The sequence below is a fragment of the Notolabrus celidotus genome, chromosome 6 (assembly GCF_009762535.1).
Source record: "Notolabrus celidotus isolate fNotCel1 chromosome 6, fNotCel1.pri, whole genome shotgun sequence".
NCBI lineage: Eukaryota > Metazoa > Chordata > Actinopteri > Labriformes > Labridae > Notolabrus > Notolabrus celidotus.
This window is the reverse complement of record NC_048277.1, coordinates 27,051,501-27,074,863: the sequence shown is the minus strand read 5'-3', so window position 1 is coordinate 27,074,863 and position 23,363 is coordinate 27,051,501. Positions and strand designations below refer to the sequence as shown.

Sequence of the window (23,363 nt, the reverse complement as noted above, 5' to 3'; positions counted from 1 at the left end):
TGCAGAGGATCTGAATAGATCTCAGTGAAATGTTTGCTGACAGACTCTAAGAGTGTACTTTTCATTGTTTTCACTCCGTGGTCCGACTCAACCTCTTTGCTTAGAAGACGCTTTAGTGCTGCAATTAAAGGAATAACGGATGCAGACATGTTGGCCCTTATCCAGACAAGCGTGTACTGGCCGCAGTTTTTGCTCTCGTCATCACAACACTGTGTTTTGACCGTGTTGTTTAAGTGATTAAAGTCTTTCGTCCAAAAACCGAAAATGCACTTTTTGGCCATTTTCGGTACATCCCTAACAAAATAACTAAGTTAAAATATATTGCCTCAATATTTGACCAAACATTTAATCAAAAATCTATTGAAATGTGAAGTAACTACTGAGTTTTACTTTATAACGGCTGAAGTGTATCTGTAGCTAATTGACAAAGCTAATGCTAGCTTGCTTAACTGCAACCATTTTGAAGAGATAATAGCTAAACACAAAGGGTGAAGCCAACATATTTAACCTAGCACTTGATCAAAACACTTTCCAAATATATAATTAAGAGTCTTTGAATCATATAACACAGAAACACAATATAACTCAATTTAAAGGATAAAAATGACATCTGGGCTACTACAATTGGGTTTCTTTGGCTGTGACATACAGCACTCCATGTGTTCTTATATCATTAAATCAATATTGTATCTGCATCAACAAGAAAGGCAGAACAGGAAGCTGTGTTTAATTATTGTATTGCTTGTCATTCCAAAAATGTACGTTTTAAAGACATGCTACAACTCTTGATGCTAAACTGACTTCATTCTTGTATGTAAACATCAACAAAGCTAGGAGTTTTTTGTTTGTTTTTTCAGGATATTTTCTTACAGTCGTACAAACTTTCATTAAATGTAGATAAGAAATATACACAGGGAATGATACAGCAGAAAAAGAGTCATGAAGGAAAGGAATAGAAAGAGGCAGAGACAGACTGTGGTAGAGATCAGTGTATAATCTGCTCCCAGGGCAGTGACTGCTCCTTTATTTAAATCACATGGCTACGAGCTGAGATTATAAAGCAGGTTTTAAAAATACTATAAGCACTGTGCATATGATCTCTGAGGCTGGCTTTGGAAATGAAACTACATTTTTAATCATTACCATCTAATCAAGGGGAATGGAGATTTTGACTGAGATAGCGGTTTTAACAATTATGTAAAAGCCCCAGATGTGCAATTTAGCTTAGCTTAGATAGCTGAAAATGAATATAACATCAGAGTAAGTATATTAACATTTTTATCTATTATTCCAGACCAATCGCATTTAATGGAGGCATTGGTGAACATCCAAAGAGTGGCCTTTGACTGTACGCTGAGCCCTCTGCATACCCCAAAATGTCAACTACAATCAAGATACTGACTTCAAAACCAGCAGCAATATGAATTCCACCTCAGTGACACACCACAAACGACCAGTGAGTTAAAGTGTCCTATTTTTCTCTGGCCGGATCTGCGGAGGCGTGCTCTCTATCACGCAGTAGCCCCTTTGAGTAACATGTCCACCATGGCTCCACTCATAAAGAGATGTGGTCATTGTGCCTGGAAGCCCTGAGAGGCCCAAAACCAGCCAACCTTGAAGACCTGAGCATTAGGTCTCCTTCAGACCAGAGTCTTTTCAACCTCTGCCAGGACAATACCAACCTAAAACCAATATAAGGGATGTCATTCATAGTTAAAATTCATATTTACAATGGTGCACTTGTGTGGTAAATATTGAAAAGACAATTTCTGCAGCAAAAAAAAAGTCCTCAACTTAAAGATTATAGTGTCACATTTAACTTTGAGAGACTGCGTGGGGTTCTTAACACCATAGGGCTTTGGCTGTAAACCATGGCACACACTGACAAAGACTCATTGATATTTCCACACAGACAGAGAGACAAACACCGGGCTGAAAAAGCACCATGTTGGCCCAGACTGCTCTCAGCCACACTAGACTTTTGATTGGGTTATCAGGGCAGCCAGCCTCAGAGGAAAGCCTGATAAATGAAGTTGCCATTTGTCCATCCTCCCCTCTGCTCACAGCCGGGCACAGCTAGCCCCCAGCAAGGAATTATCTTAGTGACAATTACATTCTCCCAGCTCCTAAAGACGCCCGGCGCTGAGAAACCAGTAAAGGACTGACCACAAGGAGATTAAACTGATTGCTTTTCTGTTGCTTGAGTTTGATTCTAAATTGCTCTGGCACAGGGCCTGAGCACAGTCAACTCCATGGTGGATGTCCTTGGGTTTTTAGTAATAAATACAATTTACAGGCAATTTTCTCACTGTTGTTGAAAAATTAGATTGTCTATATAGAGGGAATCCCAAAAATACAGTGAAATCAATTTGGAATTCTTGGCTGTGTTATTGAAGGAGAAAAAACAGGAAACTCAACACTGCAGTACAATATGCAGCATATAAAGCTCAGATCGGCCTATATTTCCTGGAAGTGTGTTCAGTTTACTTCTTTTTTTCCCCCTTATTTAGAGCAAATCTTGGGAAGACGCTGTCTCCTGGTCAAAGTTAACATATTAAGCTAGGGAGGGCTACAATTAATATTGGTTTAGATTAGTGAATAGTATTTGATTTATTTGTCATTGACTAACATTGCACTCTTTTGGCGTTTTTCCACCGCAGGAACTTTACCCCTGAACTACGTGCGTTTCGACTGGAGGAACCAGGGTCTAAATTTGGTTCAGGGGTAGATTATCTCCCCCCTGAAAACCCCTGCTTTGGGGATAGTACTTTTCAAAGGTCCTGGGACTTACGGTTGAACGTGATGGTGTTTGTGGAGTTTACACAGTTGTTGAAACACAGAGAGAGTTCCTGGGAATGCATACTAGTTTAGTTTTTTATTAAGATTTCAAAATATTATTTAATATAATTTTTTTTCTCCATACGTCACTGGCCTGATTTGCACAATCTACCCGGGACTTCAGCCAGCGGTCAAAACGCAACAACGACAACAATGGGGGCACAGGAACCTTTTAGTTCAGGGTTAAGTATTTCTGGGGGCTAAAAGACCCCGGAACTCTTGGTCAAAATGCACCTTTTGCTTGTTCCTCACTATTGTTTGTTTTCATCACTCGATACATGATGTGTTACCCATAATCAGTTAATCTTTGCTCATTGGTTACAGTATTAGGTTGAAGCCATAGACTGTATAAAAACACAACAGACCTTAAAAAGTGAAGCCAAAACATTTAGAGCTCCCCCTGGTGACTGGCTGCAGTATAAGTCAAAAAGCCTGCCTCCTCCATTATAACAGATGGGACATGGGTCAATATTGAAAATTAAAATACACATTGAGTAAATATTTCTCAAACATACTTTCTGTCATATCAGTTAGTTCTCATGCTGATTTATGCCTCAGCGTTCCCTTTTTACTTTTTAATTAGAAGTGTAAAGTTGCGATGTGATGTCATGATTGACAGCTCTGTTGACAAATGCAGGCTCCTGCAGAGTTCTTTATCGGGTTAACAGGGATTGTACCAACCTGTGGGGTCTCTTATTTCATCGGTAAGTTGAATGTGTACTTCGGTTAGCGAGAGGGGTGTGATTATTAGTCCTGCAGCTTGACCCAAATTTAAGTTCTGTGCATGCTTTGGATACAAAAATATGTCACCAGTGCAACATGTCAGTGCCCATCAAGGCAGTATTTTGGCTTCACTTTTAAATTATTATTATTTTTTTAGAATGGAAGGAGTTGGAAGCATGCTATCCATATTAATATACAGTTAGGGGTTGAATTTTGGGGACTAAGGACTGATACAAATGTTGGTTTTGTTATGAGTAATAATTCTGAAAAAAGATCTAGCGCAATAAATGTTTAATAACTCTTTGTCAAAACAGGCATTGCATTCAATCTGCAATAAAACAAAGCCAAGAAAATCTGCATAACCCTCACATATTTCACATTTTCATTTGGTTAATGTTAAAATGATCCACTTACAGAGCACTAGAAAAAAACAAGAACTTAAGATTTTGAATACAAAACAAAGAGGCCTTACAACAACGCCCACATTGTAGAGAGAAACATTGTTAATGTGGCTCCTGACAGTTTCAGCGTTAACTACACATCAGCATGTCAGCATGATCTTCCTGGAATAAACAGAATTTGTAGTTGCCTTGCAGAGTGGCTCAGTCTACTGGTAAACATGCCTGATGCTCATTGTTGTATTAATGGGAGTCACTGGCCGTTTGAACCTCCTCCCACATGTGATCTCTAAGTGGCACGGCTGGTGGAGAGGAAGGAAAAAGGGATTTGGGTTTGAGAGCAAATTTTTATGATTCTAATGGTTTTCTGACCTCAATCTTCCCTAATCATTTTGAAGCCTGGACAAAGATGATCTGGGTTCAGATTATGTTTTTAGCACAACACGTGGCACCGGGACAAAAACAAGACAAAGCAGTCGAGATCATATTGTATTCTGTGCTTTTGATTTCTCTGAGGACATGCACATTTATCTTCTTATGAATGGAGGAATCTCAGATCTACACTTGGATTTGTTTACCATGCCATTTCTTTGTCTCCCCCCAAGAGAATTTTTTTCCCAGGATTCCTGTGGCTGCGTTTGGGGGGTTTAAGGGATGAAAAAGAGGGAAAGAAAAGCCCATTGGTTTCAGCACCACAGAAACAGCATCCAGAGCCAAGCTGTCATCCCACTTGGATTAAGGGCCCTTCAGTGGTGGCTGCTGAGCTGCTAACATGGTGTCTTACCCTCAGTTGGGGTGTGGGAGGAGGGGGTAGAGGGTGGAGCAGAGGGTAAGGGCATTAGAAAGCCTGGCCTAAATAAGACCTTGAGGTCAGAGAGCCTCCTGAACCATAGCAAAGCCACTTTGTGTCTCATGTCAACTTTATTCATGTGCTGACAGCTAAGTGTCCCCCATCTTTCCTGTTGATTCAATCACTGCTGCATCATGTGTTTGGTCAACAGAGATAATCTATGCCTTATCTTTGCAGACCCCCGCCTCTACAGCTATAGGATGCAGTGTTCAACAACAGGCTGGTTAGAGTGAGGAGGCTTGTGGTGGAATTCTTGGCAGGGCTCAGTCTTTAAATCTTGGATGTTGTGAGCAGAATAAGAGCTGTGGAGATGTATTTGTTGAGCTATTAGACATCACAAGTGGGCTGCATCGCTGTGCCAACAGAAAGTGGGATGTGAGGCTGAGTTTTTATTTAAGCTCTATGCAAATAGGAGGAAGATGGGAGGCTTGAAACAGAATAAAAGCATTCAAGTGCACACTCTTCCTGAATTCTCTTTAATTTTGGCGAGCCTACACCCTGCCGGTGGAGCACTGCCCACCTCCTGTTGTTTTCAGGACAGGATGGGGAAGCAGTGGTCCTTGTAATGTGCTGCCACTGGGCCACCAACCACCCCTCCAACATCTGCTGCCCATCCAAAGTTGGCCGGAGCCTCAACAGGCCTGAGGCACTTATGTGGTAGCAAGAACTGCCTCCACAGCCCTCTTCAGTGGGAACAACTGTGTGTTCAAACAGAAACTCCAACACCCGGGCTTCTTTTGTGGATCTCCTCAGGCATAACCCTGCATCGCCCCCCTGTACTGCAAAAAAAGGAGACGAGAACAGCCGCCCCGCCAGTACAGACAGGGAAAACAGACCCCCTTTGTTCCCCCTGCCCCTTCTCAGCGTCGACCGAGGTACACGATCCGCCCCTCCTCCCCCCCCCACCCCCCTGCAACCCTGAAAGCCTCCAAACACTCCCACTCTTCCTTTCCCTCCCTCCACTTCAGAACATCTTAGGAGGATTCAGAAAATACCCACTAAGCGTGCATCTCAAGGCTCATCTTCATTTGTTGTATCAAGCCCCTAAAATGAAGGTTGACTGGGAGTCAGATCTGGTGGTACATGAAGCGAGCTAACCTGTCAGCTGCTCTACTGGGGGTAGAGAGGGCACATTAAACCCACAGCATTACGTTCCATTATCCCAACCTCCCACTTCAAAAGGGGGCCGTTTTACTGTCACTCCCTGGTAGTTGCTTTGGACAGAAAAGAGCATCTCTAAATGCTTTGTTCTCACTAAGGGGTGTAATAACCTGACATGGGCGGTAATAGTCGCGTTCCCTAGGCAACAGTGAGTGATTGAGCTTGATGACTGTCATGGTGTGAAGCTCTGCTGGAATGATTCTGTCACAGTGGGCTGTCGAGGGACATCAGCACTGACCGCTACTCAATACCATCTGTCCACATTACCTGCTGCCCAAAATAACACAGAGGAACATTACTGCAGCCCAAATTTATACCATGCAAAGTCTGTAATCAACTGAGCATGAGGCAAAAATCACTCATTTTGTTATTGATTACTCTGATAACACATCCATCCGATATCTATTCTGCGTATCACATCCAGGGTCATAGAGGGCTGGAGCCTATCCCAGCTTTAATTGGGCAAGAGGCGAGGTACACAATGGACAGGTCGACAGTCTATAACAAGGCTAACATGTAGAGACAAACAACCATTCACGCACACACTCACACCTACCAGCAACCAGTCAACCTGACGAGCATGTTTTTGGACTGTGGGAGGAAGCTGGAGCACACTCAGAGAACCCACGCATGCACAGGGAGAACATGCAAACTCCACATAGAGAGGATTCTGCCTGGTTAGGGATTCCAACTAGGAGTGAGGAGACAACCCTAACTACTACACCATAAGCAGCCCTGCAATTTTCTAATGATACTTGATTATCCTTTTAGTTTTAAAAACTCCAAAAGCAGTTAAATAAAATAAACTTTGGTTTATCTGCATGAAAGACAAAAAACAGAGCAATTATTAAATGATGAGAAGATGAAACCAGAGGATGCAGGGCTTTTTGCTTAAAGCTCTTGTGAGAAACTTCTGGTCTGTGTTGATTTTGGCGCCCCCTGTGGCCACTTTGCAGTCGTTTGCTTGATTTAGTCCAAGCGACAACCTCCGGTCTCAAACTATGAAGCCCATGCACAATTGTTATAAACTGCAATTCATCATGAACCTGCTTGAGGCTGGCTGCAGAAACACTGGAAACCACATAGACACCAATTCAAAAAAGATGATCTTTACAGCATTAATAAACATGTTTACAGCCTTGTTGAAAAATCTGCTTGGGTCTGAAGAGCTAATTTCTCTCTCTGCACACACTGCACGGGGGGTAAATTTTTTTCTAATGCGACGGTTCAGAAGATGTTAAGATTCAGAGTTTTTGCCCAAATAAGGACATGACTGACTTGACTCCTGGACGGGAAAACATAGCTGCTCGCTAGGAGGCTCAAACTCCGCCCCTTTACGTCACACTCTGCCTGGTTGAGTTCCGCATTTCCAATATGGCTGCTGCCGTCGATTGGCTTCAAAACAGCATTCAGGAACAGATGGGTAACGTCACGGATACTACGTTCATTATTTATACAGTCTATGATTTAGTCCTGTTTATTTTAACTAGAGTTTTTAATGACAAAAAATATATCCTTCCTCTCTTTTCCCAGCTAAATGTACCACTCATCGAGAATCTTTGCAAAGGAACATGTGAAAAAAGGCTGTGTCATCAGCATGCAGTTATGCTTTGTCTGACACCTACCCTCCACCTGTGTTATCAGACATTAAAACAGCTATATAGATATAGTCACTCTTTTTGTGAATGGTCTTGTTTGCTCTTTTAGGTCATAGAGAGACATCAATATTAATTTCAGTCTATTTCACAACCAGGTAAAAACTTCTTATAGGAGCTTTACATTTTTTTTTGACAATTTCCAGTTACTAATCGGTGAAACAACAAATTCCTTCAGCTCCACTTGGGATATAATATTAAGCTACCTATCAGCTACCTAATCATTCTGGCTGCAGCATTGATTGTTTTCCTGTTTTATGATTCAGGTTTTTGTCTTTTACTCTGTGATGAATCAGACCATCTATCAAATGACATCATTATGGAAAAACAGAACTTAGTTTTCTTAGAACCTGAGGCTCTGTCCTCAAATTGTTTAATTTGTTCAACAGGAAGTCAACAACAACAGGGTCAATTTATCAAGATGTATATCATGAAAAAGCATCAAATCCCCATGTTTGATAAGCTGGGGCAAGAGAGTCTTAGGTTGATAAATTACTCCCACAACTATGTGATTATCAGCTGTTATTTTTCTGTATTTGAATGGTAAAATTATCCACTAAACATCAAGCAGTTACTGAGGATGTAGCGCTGCAGCTGTATTCCTTCAGGAGACAAACAGAGAAAGCAACTTCACATCTTTGTATCCAATTATTTGAGCAATCAGTCCGAGTCAAGCTTTGAGCAATGCATAAATCACCTAATTTTTCTTCCTCACCTGCCACCGTCCACTCCTGATAATATCATACAGGTCTGCTATGTAAACAGCAACAGTTGCAGCTGTGTGGAGTGGATTCGCAGGAACGTGTCGATCCCCATTAGAGCTACTGCCTAACCGAGTGTGAAACTCTAATTGCACCCACCAGCTTGCGACTATCCAGACCCGACTCACAGGGAGAGAAAGTAAAACCTGTTTGTGTGTGTGTGTGTGTGTGTGTGTGTGTGTGTGTGTGTGTGTGTGTGTGTGTGTGTGTGTGTGTGTGTATAATAAACATGTATGTCCTTCTTTCTATGTACTCATCTGCCCCTGCATACGTTTATCCAAATTACAACAAAGGCCAGTGTTAAAGCAGCCGTGAAGGAGGAACAAGGAAGAGGAGGGGGGTACATCGTTCCCTCTGTGGTGGTCTAATGAGGGGCTCATCAGCCCAAAAATGAGACGAACATGCCTCTGACAAGGAGGTCCACGCCATGTCAGTGTGCTGTGTTGCTGTATGTGACTAGCCCACAGGGAGACACCCACACCGCAGTGACACTAATGGATAGGCATGGACGGGCATCCATTGGTCCCCGGAGACTCAGCCTCATCACGGCTGAGCAGCACAGCGCTCCTATTCACAGCAGCTGCTGGGTTTGTCTCCACTCAGGAAGAGCCCACGAGTCTGAGGAGCACACTCAGTGGTTGGGTCTATCAGCTGGAGTGACCTGTGATGGTGTCTGTGTCACTCTCAATGAAAAATAAATTATCCCTGCACTTTAGAGAAAGATAATTACAGCGTACTTCAACCTGGGCTCTGTGCTTATGGTCATAACGTGAAAGCAATCCAATAACAGTGTGCTCTGTGTTACTGCTGAGACCCAGACGATGGCAGGATCAGTTCAATGGAATCAGACACAAAAAGTCTGACGATCATACAGGTTATTAACTCGCTCAAAGCTTATTCTGGAAACAGCACTCACAAATAGGCCTCCTTAACAATCCAAGCCTCTGAAGAATCCAGCAGACACTGTTGTTTGTTTACTATTTGGTGGAATGTCAAAAGGACAATATGTTTTTACTTTATCAAACAGCCACTTTACTGAGCTGACTTTGAACACATCGGTCGAGGCAGACAGCTGTCTAACATGAGTCTAGTTCTGCTGAAGGTTTTTGCCTGTTAAAAGGAAGTTTGTCATTGCGGCTGTAACTAGCTAAATGCTGCAAAGTGCTCTGCTCATGGTGGATTAAGATGTAATAAAACAGAGTCCTGACTGTAAGATGGGACTGGATCTTATCCTGTCTTGTTGTTGGGTCTATGTTAATAACATAACACAGAGTATGGTCTTTACCTGCTCTGTTTATAAAGAGTCTTGAGATAAGATGTGTTGGGATTTGGTGCTATATAAATAAGGATTCATTGATTGACATCATAGTGCTCCCAGTTATCGCTTCATATTGTTAACTAATCAGCCTTCATCCTGCCAATTCTAACACAGATTTAATCTTTGGATTACTATTTTGACTTACTTAACGGATCATGCCACAAAGTTTAGGTATGCCACCCACAGCTGCTATGAGCAAAGGTGGAGGATGACTGTCCCACAGCAGCAGCATCCAGAGTTGACAGTTATGTCAACCTGTAGACAGTCAAGGGTACTGTACTTAATGATGCATTATGCTGATGTGCTTAGTCACAGAAATGATTTGGCAACATAAATTTCATTTCCCTTCGTCCTCATCTTTGGCTTTGGTAAAATGTAGCAAAACATTAGACCTCTTTGCACGTTCAGCCATCCTCGCAAGCAACTGACCAAAAGATTTCCCAAACATATACGTCTGTGCACCAGAGTTTATTAACATGATGTGACTTGACTCAAGATGTAACGTTATATCATGGGACCCACAAGACTCAATAGCAAAGTCAATCACCTCAAATTAATCTGATTTTCAGGTTTAAGAAAAAAGGCTGAACCAGGTCCTGAATGGAACCAATCCCCATCCTTATTAGACCTAAACGTTCTTTCAAACTTAAACCCACATGAATTTTTTCAATGAGCCAATCCATCTTTTTGTCCATGATGCTTAAAAAGGGTGAACAAACATTAAATGGCTACTTGATAATCAAACGACAGCCAATCAACTGCCTGTAAAACAACTAAGTGAGTGATTGTCCAATCATGTCAGCTCTTGTTTATCAATATTGAGCCCAAAAGTCAAATCAAAGTTGTAATCTGCCAAAGTGCATTTTCAATGTTGGTATTCCTCCTCTGTACAAATGTCCTCAAGTCTACAGTCTGTTGACTCTAAAGTCTCCTGCTCAGTGCTTAGACTTGACTGGCAGCTGCATCAAACTGACATACTAAGTGAAATTAATCACCTAGTGACATCATTTCTCAGGTTCAGGTCGCTTTCACTGAGAAATGATGTCACCAACATCCCCACCAGTGACACACAACAACTCAGTCTGTCCGTGAGACACTTTGTCCCGTTGTGCGGTTGGCGGAGTTCACAGAGCAACAGACGGCGGCACACAGAAGGAGCGTTGATCTTGTCTTTCCAGAATAGTCTGCGTGTTTCTGCAGCCCACGGGGTGAAATAAGTGGCATTTTCCCTCCAACACCCAAGCTTTTCCCATAGCCCCCGCTGGAGCTGCCCGCCACTGGTTGGTTTTAGGTCAGCTGTGTGTGTGTGTGTGTGTGTGTGTGTGTGTTTGTCTGTGTGTGACTGACTGGTGCTCTCACAATAACTCCGGCCAACGTGTGTCATGATAATCCTTTAGTTATGCAAATCTCTCCCTAGTGCCATTTGTGCTGAGGGTGAAAGTAAAGATGGCAGCACAATGTAGGTCACTATCTTGTCCCTGATTTCTCCACGTTGGTCAAATGAGCCTGAAATGTCCTGGCAGCAGAGATCTTGGGGGCTCTGGCTACTTCCTGACTGAGCAGGATGACTGAGAAGTCAAGCAAAAGGGGACGAAAACAGAGCAGGATATGGGGCACCTGGGTGGTATCACACATTTTGCCGCCTGTTTCTGTATTAATGCAAACTAGCCATAAGGCAGAGATAAGGGGGATATTGTTATCTTCTTACACAGATTAACAATAGTCTGCCTGGAGTGAATAAACATTACTAGAAAGTGTGTCAGCCCTTTCATTGAGCAGAGAGAGCAGACAATAAAGCATAGGGTCATTAGCATTGTATTAATTTGGCTATCAGAGCAAGCAGCGAAAGTGTGCAGCCCCTGCATGTTTGTATGAGTGAGTGTCTGGAGAAAGGAGGGGTAGAGGGGGGGTGTTGTGTTGTTGCATGATGGTGAGTTCCCCCTTGACCGAAGCTTTGGCCAAGAGGAGACAGAGGGGGGAGGAGGAGGGAGGAGGAAGAAAGAGAAGGGGGAGTATAAGCAGAGGATTTGGGTGGGAATGTGAGGTTTTCAGCAGAGCAGTTGTTTGGCTTGTATTATAAATGTGATGGGATGGAAGTGGTGAGTCTCAGAGGGGCTTTCACAATCAGATTGTGTGATGAAGAGAGGAAATGAGACTAAACAAGCCGAGTGGTCAGGCAAAACGAGACAGAGTTGTCATGCAAATATGGAGGGAATTAAACATGTGGGGAGCAAATCAGCTTATAGGACGTGAGGGATTTTGTGGAAGAGGGAAGCATTTTCATCAACACAGGGGAAAACAACAACTGTCAGATACAGCAGATATGTCTATCATCCCTACAGCGTGTGATGCGAGTGCCAAGAAGCATAAAGGGTAGATCACATCAAGGGTTCACATTTCAAAATAAGTGACAGAGATTTCAGCCAGCATCCTTACAGACACACACAGGGGGCTACTCAAGCCTTGATTTGACAGTCACCTGCACCTGCTAGTCCTAACGACCAAAGCCACAGGCGAACGCGTAAAGCTGCTTTGGAAACAACCCCTTGTCCTTGCGTAAAAAGCTGCAAAGAAAACAGTTTTCTGGCTGTCAGCCTTACAGCATCACACTCTACGCAGCAGCGCCTTCTCTCTCCACAAACTCCTGACAGAGAAACTGCACAGCTACACCGCACGTGTTTATGAGGATCGGTATCAATCCGCTCACCTTATCTCCTCCCTCGGCGGAGCGAAAGACGAAGCCTGTTCTGGATCTTCAGTCCCCTGCGACGGAGCGACACCGTGTCTATGTACGTGGAGTCCCTGTTCATCTGCGCCGAGCCTCCTGCACTTGTCTCCTCAGCTACAGTCACTGGTCCTCTCCTCTCCTACCAGTTCAACGAAACACACACAAACATACACACACACGCAGGCGGGGGCGCGCAGCATCACTCCGGGGCGTGTGCACGCCCACTGCGAGAGCTGCAGCGCCTCTTCTGCCTGTGTATGGTGGCCTCGAGGCACTGAACAGTTTCAGTGAATTGTTATCCAAATAGACACTTTACAGTATTTCTAAAATTGCTAAAACACATTTCTTGACATCCACCTTTTCTCAACACTGTAAGCACAAAAGTCAAATTTCAAACTACATTCACTAAACCTTTGACTCTTCCTGCAAAACCAAACAATGTTGTCAGATCATACAAGTCAATCAAAATTAAAACCAAACTGAGCAGTCATTACACACTGCATCAAAAAATTGAAAACACAATGCTCAGGACATGAAGCTGTAGACATAATGTTTATTGTTCACAGTAGGCTAGTTGAATTTTGCAAAAAAAATATATATATATCTTTGAATTATAGTTTTTTACGACTGAAAAAACACTAAAATCAAAAGTATTACACAATTATCAAAACCTTGCACTCAAGGAGCAAAACATCAGCCCAGATCTGCACCACTATAAGCACAATGTCAGCTTCACACTTTTTGCAAAACAATACACACAGTGATTTGCAAAACACTAAACACACTTGTATACATTAGACACAGAAGTATATCATGAAGTCACTTCCTTGCAATACCAAAGCACTGACTGTCAAATTACCACACCTATCAGCCAATTGGTTAAACACAGCCATCAGGTGCACAAACACATGATTGCTTAATTGTAGACACACCAATCAGGTTTAAGCACAATAAAAATGTAGCAGGTGAGTTCACCTGCAACTGGATCCAGTATTTCATGTGTGTCTGATATTTGCTGAGCTTACAGTGTTATGCACACTACTTTCGTAGCATGAAACTGGGACATGTTTTGTTGTGATCCTCCATGTTGACATGTTGACTGATCTGGGTATATAGAGAGAAATAAATTATATTTTCATCAGTCTGCAGCATTGGTCTTGTGTAGTGTTTGGTGAATTTATTGTACATTTGCACTTTCTCTGTGTACTTCACTTACAATACTCTTATCACTGAGAAGTAGAATTGCTAAAAGTGTTTTAGGTTAGCATGAAGACTTGAAGCTGTAGAAATAATGTTTTTTATTCACAGTAAGCTAATTGAATTTTGCAAAAAAAGTAAAAATCATTTTTGAATTTAGCTCCTGCATACAGTAAAAAATAAAGTGACAACAAATATAAATGAGAAGAACATGGTCTATCACAGTAGCTCGGATTTCATCAGAAGTTACTGTTCTTTGTCTTTCTCGATTTCGCTCTCCTCCTCTTCCTCCTCGACCCTCTCTCTCATATTACAATGCTCTGTTTTAAAAACATTCTGTTTATGTCACATAGAATGTTACTGTAATGTTTTCAGCGGGAAGTTTGCTTTGTGTTCAAAGAATGTTCTCAAGTAACATTCTCTCAAAACATTAATAAAATGTTAGGTAAACATTCATAAAATGTTGAGTGACAACAGTGCCCTAATGTTCTTGAAACATTCTCAGCGGGAAGTTATCTTTAAATTCACAACTTGTTCTCAGATAACGTACTCTAAAAACATTCAATAATCTGTGACCCAAAGAATGTTCTCGAAACAGACTTTGAATTTTAAAGATAAAACATTTTATCTTTGTTTTAATTAAACATCACCAGAATATTCTTAAAAATAACATTTTGTGATTTGAGGCATCAGAAACATCCTGAAAACGGTTTTTACATGTCGCTTTGAGAATGTTGCTTCTTTGTTATTAAGTAACATTTTGGGAACATTTTATGGAAAACATTCAATAATCTGTTACCTAAAAAATAATATCAAAACATCATCAGAATGTTAAAGACAAAATGTTCTCCTTTCATTGATAGTTAACAAAAAAGGAACATTATTTAAATCAATAAACATCCTAAAGATGTACTTCAAATGTTACACTCAGAACCTTGTCTTGAAACATAATCAGAACTTATAATGTTAGCCAATGTTGTGAGAACATTCCCTGCTAGCTGGGCTTCCTCTGCCTCTCAGATTATATCTGTCCATTGTACAACCTTCAACAACCAGTGCTCTCTGAACTGGCTTATACTGGTTTCCTCACATCATTAGACGCAAGTGTGATCAGTTTTGAGTCGTTATGTTTAAGCTGTGACACCTGTGCTTCAAATGTGTTGAACTTTTGCTACCTGAGCTTACCATTATGCAACGCAAGTGCATCACAGTGCAACATGTGTTTTAGTGAGTGAGAATGTGTTCGTAAGTTGTGTCTAACAGTTGAGAAGTGCTGATGGTTTTTGCCAAAAGAGTGGCTGATTCAATACATGGGTTCATGCCGCTAAGAATTTGGTTCAGACTACAAGGTTTAATGTTTTAGCAATTGAGAAATACTGTAATAGTGTTTTAGCCCACTGAAGGCTAAAAAACACAGATGGACAACAGCTGTACAATTTTGGGATTTAAAAAAGCCAAAAGTTATCTTAATGCGCACCAACGCAACACTACCTCAATGTGTATCAACAGGCAGAAGCTTTTTCATTAGGTCTTGGTATTATTGTTAGATTAAATTGACACAAAAGATTCAGATTCAGATTCAGATTCAGACAACTTTATTGATCCCAAGAAGGACAAGTCATTCATAGCTTACCATACAACAACCATACAACATTTAACATCTACAACACATCCATCATATATACATGCTACAAGTCACGCACCGGGTCTGTACACGGGACTAGAGGGTCTGTGGAGGACAGCATAAGGTAATGTAATAAATAAATAACAGTAAAATACGACAACGATTAAAAGACATTATAAGCTCTTGTCATACCAAAGTAATTTAAAATGACTAGAAAGATTGCCGTCTAAGTTTAAAAGCCTGATAGCAGACGGGATAAAATACTTTGAATACCGGTTAGTTCTCCTCCCGGGTGCATAAAAACGGCGAGCTGAAGGCATCAGTACAAACTCGGTACGAAGGACATGTAAGGGCTGGCCGATAATGTTTTTCACTTTCTTCAGCACCTGGTTCTCCCAGAGGGAGCACAAGTCTCTCTGTTTAACTCCTGTGATCTTGGAGCAAACTTTTACAATGCTCTGCAGGCTGTTCTTCTCTTTGATAGGTAAGCCCTCGAACCAGCAGATAATAGAAAAGGTTAAAAGGCTTTCAATAAAAGAACAATAAAAGTTACTTAAAATCCTCTTACTGACATTAAAAGAGTTCAACTTCCTCAGCAGGTAAATCCTTTGCTGGCATCTAAAGAAGCTGCAAGAAGAAATAATGAGCACAACTGGTTTAACGATCCTAGAATGTTAGTTCTTCAGCCTTCAAAAGACAATACAACAACAACAACAACAACAACAACAACAACAAAGACCAACAAAAATCAAGCCATCTATTATTCTACAATGAGAGCGTTCACCTTTTAAACAGATGATGATATTTCAGTTAGTATCATTTGTATGTCCTGTTACAGCATCCTGCCCAGGGAGCATGACTGCACCAGGAGTCATACAGTAGCCTCTGGGATCAAGCAAGACTCTGCTGGACGGAGGCCATGTGACTCCAAAAGCTAAATTTCCTCTCACTACAATCTGCTGCCTTCCATGCTTGCCTTTCACTGTGCATGTTCCACTCATGCATTATCTCAGGCTTAGCAGTGGTAGCCATCTGCAGCCATAGAATCAAACACTACGAGCAAGTGGCGCAGTTATTACTAGGATAAGCCTAGTTTGGCAAAAAGACAAGGATTGTGGTTTGGGTTGCCATGTTGAGGCTGGTCGGCTGAGATTAGCTAAAATTAGGCTGTGGCACAGATTTGAAGCAAGATGAAAATGGGTGTATGGATTAATATCTCTCTGGAAAATTGCCATGTGTTGTTTTTGATAAGAAGAAATAGATTTTTTAAAGGGTAAAATTCACAATTTCCATTCTGAAAATGACTCATTTCTCTTCCCTCTTCACGTTAATCTTCTTTAGCCATTTGTGAAATATTTTCAGAAAATGTTCTGCTCCTCTTAAGACTTTAATATGACAGCTGACATGCAGCCAAGGTCGTTTGTTGGTTGTAATCCCTCGGTGTTAAAAACACTATTTTTTCCTCATCATCAGCTGCAGGAGTCGAGGGGATTCTTACACGCATTCCCCCATAGTGCCACACTGGGAAGTATTGTAATTGTCCTTGCCTCTCATTTCAGACCGCCTCCAGATATGTCTGTATACCTCTTGAATCTCATTAAAATGTTCTTTTAATTTCCCTCATGCATATTATCCATAAAATACTCTGAGGGATTTCCATAAGTTCAAGGATACAGCACTTCGGAGACAAAGTGTAGGACTTGCAAAGTTGCAAAATCTTGCCAGGTTTTTGTGTTGAAATGTAAAAAAGGCCGGCAGAGCGAGCAGACTTCTTCTCTTCCTCTCTGTTGGGTAACTCCAATTATCACGCCTGTTACTGCAGAGCATCCTTGAAGTCCATTGCTCACTGGGATGTCTAACTTCACACATGGCGTGGCTATTGCTCAGCAGAGACAGAGTCATCCCTTGGCTTGTTTTCTCCTTCTTGATTCAGTGTTATTTGGTTGGATTCTTTTCAGAACAAACTCCATAACAGATGCAACAGCAGCAAGCCAACCATGAAATGACCCAGCTCCCAGCAGAGGTGATGATTAACTAACACAGATCAGCAGGCCCATAGTCAGAACTTACATCAAAACACAGCAGTACAAAACAATTTTGCAGCCGTAATATTTTCACATTTTTAGACTGAGCAAGAAATTAGGACAGTTATTTAATGATTATGAAGAAAAACAACCCTGTATTTTAGGTTAAAGAACGGCTTTACACACCCATGGTACAGCCAGTGCAGGCAGTGAGGCATTGAGTGTCATACCCAAGGACACATGAGGACAGCAGGAGCTTGGGTCGAACCCTCCATCTTCTGATTGAGAGACATACAACTCTACCATTGAGCGGCTGCCGTCATACAAGTGAGGTAATCGGTAACCTTCGTTTGAGTTAAATTACAATATGCAAAAGGACAAAAATAGGGGTTGAAGACCTAAAATTTGTTGAGTGTGTAGTTGTAAAAGTACTCTGATATAATCTCATTACTCAAGGGAAAGTTCTTTGATCATCTGAATGTTTTTGGGGAGAGTACATTCTTAACATGTAGTTAGATTACCTTAGGGAAAGTAACCTGATGACATGTAATCTATGGGATGCCAATGTAGAGTGAATTTTTAAAAGTCACCTTTTTATTACATTTAGAGGAACATTTGTGATCTTCTTCACATTTAATTTTGCTTTGAAAAATATATTAAGTTAAAATCATTGTTAAATCAAAATGCTAAATATAAATATAAATGCTTAATATAAATCTAAATGTTGAATATAAATATAAATGTTAAATGTTGCTTCCTGATCCTAAATATTTAGCTGATATGCGGCAGTGTGAATTTGCATATCAGCTAAATATTTAGGATCGCAGAGCAATATTTAACATTTATATATATTATATTTAGATTTAACATTTAGATTTATACTTAACATTTAGATTTAGATTTAACATTTATATTTAACTTTCAGATTTATATTTAACATTTATATTTATATTTAACATTTATATTTATATTTAAAATTTATATTTATATTTAAAATGTATGTTTATACTTAACATTTATATTAGCTAAATGTGGAGAATTGTTGCCAACTTTCAGTGAAATAATTCTGGGTTCAAATCCTGTAAATAGGACATGAACAGATTTTTGCACACTGTCTGAGCTGTGCTTTTAAACTATCCTAATGAAATGGTTAAATAAAAAGAATGAAAAAGTTAAGCACAGGCAGGCAGGTCTGTCGTGTGGTAATGTGATTAAGATTGCTGCCTTTCAATAATATGGTTCTCAGTTCAAATCCCAAACACCACTGCTGCATCACTGTATGGTCTTGGTGAGAATCCAGGTGTGCTCTGACTTTCTCTCTTTGTACTTTGGACCACATATTTTGAATTGCTAGATTGATCTGCAAGTACATAAAGCCTTACAAGGCAGCTTATAATGTTGTTAGCACTGCTACCTCATAGTAAAAGGGTTCAGGGTTCCAATCCCAGTTGGAGTAAAAATGTTCTGGCTCTCTTTCCTTGGAGTTCGGCTCACAGACTTTGAACTTCCAGATTGATCTGCAGAGTATACAAACCTGTTGAAATAAACACTGTGCTGTGAAACATGAATGTTGTGGTTAACACTGCCGCCTCATTGCAAGAGAGTTCTTGGTTACAATCGAGGCCTCTCAAAGCCAGTGTGAGGAACACAGATTTCAATCACTGTGTTGATCTGGAGAGTAAATAAGATTAGTGTGGTGATAAGCACTGGCGCATCAAGGCAAGATTCATTCAAAGTTCCAATACAGGCAAGGCTTTGGAGCTACAGTGTGTTGTTGCTGTCCCTCCTTGGAGTGTGGATCATGCTCTTAAGCTGAAGTGAACTAGACTGAAAATAAACTCTTTGAAATGGGAAATACAAGGTGCCTTATAGTGTTGTGGTTAGCAATGCTGTCTCACACCAAGAAGGTTAAAGGTTCAAATCACAGCTAGAGCTTTCCTTTTTCAAGTTAAAGCATTCTTGCTTCTTCACACTAGAGTGCGAGTAAAAGTTTTTGAACCAATGGAAAGCACTGGAAAGTAGAAAAAACAGCAAATAAGTGGATTCTGAAAAGCAGCACAGTTGTGTGATGGTAAGGACTGCTGCCTCATAGTGACAAGGTTGTTGGTTGAACACTGGTGCTGGCTGGTACATGGTTACATGTGTAGGGAGATGAAAGGGAGAGTTGAGGGTGAGGCAGGAAGAGGAACAGTGAGACGAAACATAACAAACACTAACGCAAGAGTCATTGAATTTTCCATAGCCATGAATTTCTGCTTCAAACCAACCATAGACTGTATAAAATATGGACGTAGGATCCGTGATGTCACCCATCTGTTTCTGAAGCGCTGTTTTGAGACCAATCGTTGACGGCAGCCATATTGCTTCTGTCGAGTGATTGGGACGTAAAGAGGCGGGCTTTGAGCCTCCTAGCCAACAGCTACAGTGTTCCCACCTGTCAATCAAGTCAGCTGTACCTCTCATTGGAGGTAATCTGTAATCAGAATCAGAATCAGAAAGAACTTTAATCACAATGTATCTCAAGAATACAAAGAATTTGACTCCGGTATTTTTGCGTACTCCCTGTACAAACATAAATAGACAGACACTAAAAATCAAGTAATAATAAAAAAAATATAAAATATATATATATAAGTACAAAAGTCACGAGTGCAATAAAAGAAATAATAGACAACATGATAATGTGCAATAGTGCAAGGATGATGATGGCTCTGTCCATGAGGTAGCTAGTTTATGACACAGTGTTAAGTGTTCATCAGTGTGACGGCCTTGGGGAAGAAACTGTTCCTGTGTCTGGATGTTTTTGCGTACAGAGCTCTGTAACGCCCAGAGGAGGGGAGGAGTTTGAAAAGTGAGTGTCCAGGGTGTGAGGGGTCTGCAGAGATGTTACTGGCCCGCTTCCTAGTCCTGGACCGGTACAAGTCCTGGATGGAGAGCACTGACTCCAATGATCTTCTCTGCAGACCTGACTGTGCGCTGCAGTCTGTGCCTGTCACGTTTGGAGGCAGAGGGAAACCAAACAGTGATGGAGAGAGACAGGAAAGACTGGATGATGGAGGTGTAAAAGATGATGAGCAGTTCTTGGGGCAGGTTAATCTCAATATCTTCGAAATTACAGTGTTCCAAAAAAAAACATCCCCCGCACAGTGTGAGACGATTGAGGAATGAGCTATCCAGACTACACTGGTCTTTTGTACCAGGCTGTAAACATGTTTATTTCTGCTGTAAAGATCGGCTTTTTTGAATTGGTGTGTATGTGGTTTCCGGTACTTCTGGAGCCAGCCTCAAATGGATCCTTGATGAACTGCAGTTTATAACACTTCCGCATTGGACTCCTATTTTTAGACCGGAGGTTGCCGCTTGGAAACCAACACAGGAATCTGTTCTGCTGTAGACTGCACTGACCTCACTGATCTCTGACATTTTATGGGTAAATTGAATACATGTTTTGGTTAGTGGAAGACCTGAAACGTCAGCCGTTTGACTCCACTATCCAGATTAATTCTGCACATGCCTCGGCTCCACCAGTGCAATATGTCTGCGCCTATCGAGGTGGTATTTTGGCATCACATCTCAGAATAGGAGGAGATGGAAGTGCAGCGTCCATATTAAAAGACAGCCAATGGGATCCAGAGGGTGGAAGGTCAGCCACGGAAACAGCAGCACACCAATAAAGATGAGGAAACAGAATGTTTGAAAATCTCCTGGAGATCTCTTCCCCATTTGAACTGGATGGAGAAGTGTATTGATATTCTGAGTCTGGAGGTTTGGCCCTCAGGTGCAAAAGAAATCACATTAGTGATGTGATTACTGCCAGGAGATGAGTTCATGAGTCAGATGTGTTTACATCAGGAGAGGATGCATTTCCTCTCTGTGTGCTGATGCATAATTACATTACAACTTTTCTGTATTGAGCAGGAGCGGCCTGTACTGGCTGCCTAACCCTGTTACCACACAGGGGGCAGAAACATGACATGACTCCAATGAATACAGCACAGTGAGCAAACATATAGCTCCTGCTTTTCAGAGGGAGGAAGCAGAAACACCTGGGATATTGTTCAGGTTTGTTGAGCATCCTGTTGTCAATGAAAGGGATGCATTTCAGGCTCTTCAATCTGTCATGTTTCACTAAAGAGCATCTGCTGGATCACATTTCACTGAGCTGACATTCAGACTTTTCTTGTTAAGTACAACTTTTTTCTGCCTTAGCCAGGACTCTTAACAAAAGGTAGTTCTTCATTTAACCCTGAGAGTGTTTTTATAATTACCACATCTCCTCATCTCTGTCAGAATTCAAATGTTCTCAGAATGAAGCTACTGACAAGTGCCAACATTCATAAAATGAACCCATGGTACTTGTTCAGGAATGAAAGAGTAAGTGCTCAGTGAAGTTCCCATCCTTTACTCCCTCACCCTGACTATTATGCTTCACCATTGAGTTACATAAGCTACCATATGGCCCCAATGTCCCTCAACACCCAAGTAGAAAACAGAAAGGGACAGATGGGCAGCAAAGGCTCGGAACATCACCACGGTTATCAAGTCGACACGTTGCTTCACTGGTGTTTCATAAAGTTAGGCTCACGACTACTCTCAGGGGCTTAGCTCAGATGTACCGGAACTTCCCTCCTCCATGCTAGCTTACCTCCTGCCATGTTAAAACGACCAACATAGAGAAGATAAGAAAAAAAACGGAGAGAAAAATGATTAGAGAGATGATATGAAGAGGCAGGGAAGGCAGAGCCTGAGTGAGAGCTCACCCTCACTGGGTTAGGTTGTACGATCTACTTACCTTCAAAAGCCCTATTGTCATGAGGAAAGAAAGGGGAGCAAGGAGAGAGGAAACAGATGATTGAACAGATTCCTTTAACTTTTGCGTTACCTTCCAACTGAGCAGTGAAGTGTTAACATTGTTTTTTTTTTGTTGTTTTGGGGGGATTTTTTTCCCTTTTTTGGATAGAAAAGCTGTAGATAGAGACAGGAAATGTGGGGAGTAGAGAGTGGGGAAAGACGTGGCAAATGGTAGACGCCGGGAGTCAAACCTACAACCCCTGAGACTTGGACTACAGCCTCTGTACATGGGGTACACGCTTAGACCGCTAGGCCAACGATGCCCCGAAGTGCCACTACCAACATTTAGTTTTAGGATGTGAGCTTTGTGGGAAGAGTGAAGAGGAGTTGGATAGTGTGAGTATTTGTTGGATTTCAGTAGGTCTAGATTAGAGGGGGGGGCACTTTTCATAAAATGCCTCTAAATCCCCCGAAAAGAGAAAACAGTGCCATTGTGAGTCCAGAAAACTTGAAACTCCAGGACAACTTGTGATGGGTCTTTTTTTTATCCAAAAGCTGATCCCTGTCTTTAAATACTTGGGGCGACACTTGGTAAATGTCTTGGGGAGCTACAGTATAAGAGATAGTCTGTTGCCTGGGTATAGAAAGCTAATTGGTACAGTTCTTCTCACTAAAAGAGACTCTACAGGCTTAACATGGAAACAGAAAGCCTAACTCAGTTGTTTGTTTTTTAAAGATACATCTGGGACTCACTAAAAGGCAGCATTAATACAGAATGGATCATCCTGAAAACTATGAGTTACCTGGACTAATCCAAACCAGGTCAGATAGAGTAAAAGGAGGATGGGGGATTTCTAATTCACTCTTTAGACCGCTGATGAGTTGCACTGAACTGTCACATTGGTGGGTGACTGATTTACAGTGAGGATGTTTCTCTGAACACACCCAAGTTGAAATAGTCACATTCTGTGATATCCTCATTTAAATCTGATAGGTCAGAAGTTTAATTTTACTTTTCATCAGAAAAATCAGCATCATGACATGTTATTTCTTTTGAAATTGAAGAAGGTGAAGTTCACGCTTAGAGGCTCATCTGACAGATTCTTGACACACTGGAGACCATTACTCACTTACTTTGACAATCTTCCAGCCCAAGAAGTATCCTTAAATTGAGCTCACTTCGGCCCGTCCGCCGGCATATTGGCCCAACATGAACATAATCAAAGCATGCTGTCAACCAAGGTGTGAGCAATCAACTCCCACTGTTTTAGGTGGTAGTTTATGCCATATATAGC

General features: G+C 41.4%; 1 protein-coding gene across 2 annotated transcripts in view; it reads right to left on the bottom strand.

Annotated features, from left to right (window-relative positions):
* LOC117814850 (neuronal cell adhesion molecule-like) overlaps positions 1-12,661 on the bottom strand; it is a 94,906-nt gene extending 82,245 nt beyond the window's left edge. For both annotated transcript variants that reach the window (XM_034686398.1, XM_034686399.1), the window contains exon 1: positions 12,412-12,661. The gene's annotated coding sequence lies outside the window, so the exon portion shown is untranslated. The remainder of the gene's footprint in view (positions 1-12,411) is intronic.
* Between the last annotated feature and the right edge of the window lie 10,702 nt (positions 12,662-23,363).